General features: G+C 29.9%; 1 protein-coding gene across 1 annotated transcript in view; it reads right to left on the reverse strand.

Annotated features, from left to right (window-relative positions):
• The window catches only part of LOC119591942 (putative uncharacterized protein DDB_G0277255), a gene marked incomplete in the record, with an annotated part of 25369 nt that overhangs the window by 12370 nt on the left and 12484 nt on the right, over positions 1-515 (reverse strand).

Here is a 515-nt window from a genome sequence, read left to right on the forward strand (position 1 = left end):
TTACTTGAATCATTGCTATCATGTACAATACCTATATAAAGCTATACATATCTTTTATCGTTTTAATTAATTTGTTATTTGACAGTTTTCCTATGGTTATTTCATATTTCATTTATATTTAACAATACCCTTTATGTCTTCTGTGGGCAAGGTCTATCATCTGATCACTATTTACATTTTTTTTTGTCTAATCTCCAAAATAATCTGAGGTAGTATTCATGAAAGGTCATAGTTTTGTCTATGAGAGAAAAAGTATTTGATTCTGCAGATTTCTCTATTACTTTTCATAAAAATGTCTATTAGTTGATTTTGTCCATAACTCAACCAAAGCACTAGATGGGTCTGAAGGTATCCCACACTGATAAGGGCTGTCTTTAAATTGTTCTTATGACATGAAGACAAGTGTGATTTTATATTTGATGAAGATTACTCAGCTTCATTAAAGGTATGGAAAATTTGCATGCCACTTTTTATTTATTGTCAAACATTAACCCATTGTTTCTTCAGGTGTCTTG

Source organism: Penaeus monodon, chromosome 29 (genome assembly GCF_015228065.2).
Source record: "Penaeus monodon isolate SGIC_2016 chromosome 29, NSTDA_Pmon_1, whole genome shotgun sequence".
NCBI classification, from domain to species: Eukaryota; Metazoa; Arthropoda; class Malacostraca; order Decapoda; family Penaeidae; genus Penaeus; species Penaeus monodon.